The following is a 984-nucleotide window of genomic DNA, read 5'->3' as shown; positions in this document are numbered from 1 at the left end:
ACCGAACCACTGAGCTAAATCCCCAGCCCAATGTAGTAGATCTTAAGTCTCTCATTTGTGTTTGTTTAAGACAAGGTCTCCTATGTAGCTCAGACGGGTCTTTTTCTTTTTTTTTTTTAAATGGTGAAAATAATGTGTATTTAGAATTGGCCAGCTGGACTCCGTTTAGATGATTCCAGTTTGGTTGGCAACATCCAAATCATCACAATCAGGAGCCAGTGGAACATTCACCTTCTCTCCATCAGGCCTGGTGAGGGGATGGGCTCTGTCACAGAGCCTCTTCACAGCTTGTTTGATCTGGCGCTTGTTGGCCTTGCCACCCACAATGAACACGCATGTGTTATTGTCCTCTGTCCTCTTCGTGGCTGACTGTGGTCAGGGGAAACTTGATGATGGCACAGTGGTCAAGCCTGTTTCTCCTGGAGGCGCTTTTCCGAGGGAGCCGCAGAGCCTTGGGACAGCGGAAGTCGGGTGACTTGCGGATCTTCTTCTTGTGTCTGTGGATGCCTTTCAGCACTGTTTTCTTGGCGTTCAAAGCTTTTGCTTTGGCTTCAGCTTTGGGAGGGGCAGGAGCTTCCTTCTTGGCCTTGGGCGCCATTTTGGTAAAAACGGTTCAGACTGGTTTTGAACTCTCTACTTAGGCTGGTCTTGAGCTCCTGGCAATCCTCCTGCCTCAGTCTCTCAAGTGCTGGAATTGCAGGCGTGTGCCAGCACACCCATCTCTCACTCGTTTTTGTTGTCTTTGTTCTCTCTGTTTTTATATGTTTTCTCTTCCTGCTTTCCTGTGGAGTACTTAAACATGTTTTAGAATTACATTTGATTTGTCCACAGTGACTTGATTAGAACAGCGGGTCGGTTCTTGCAGTGGTTCTGAGTGTCTCCTTAAATAGATTCTTCCGTGTCATCCCTTTAGGTACTATATTACATAGACATCGGTCCTTAGAGTACCGTGGTGCCTTCATTTTACCAGTTACAGAAGTATAG

The 984-nt window shown here is 46.6% G+C and overlaps 1 pseudogene; it reads right to left on the bottom strand.

Annotated features, from left to right (window-relative positions):
- Positions 1-165: 165 nt before the first annotated feature.
- On the bottom strand, positions 166-677 carry LOC104871701 (annotated as a pseudogene).
- Between the last annotated feature and the right edge of the window lie 307 nt (positions 678-984).

The sequence above is a fragment of the Fukomys damarensis genome, unplaced genomic scaffold, assembly GCF_012274545.1.
Source record: "Fukomys damarensis isolate Sample0158 unplaced genomic scaffold, DMR_v1.0_HiC HiC_scaffold_19668, whole genome shotgun sequence".
Taxonomy (NCBI): domain Eukaryota; kingdom Metazoa; phylum Chordata; class Mammalia; order Rodentia; family Bathyergidae; genus Fukomys; species Fukomys damarensis.
This window is presented reverse-complemented; position numbering and strand designations above follow the sequence as displayed.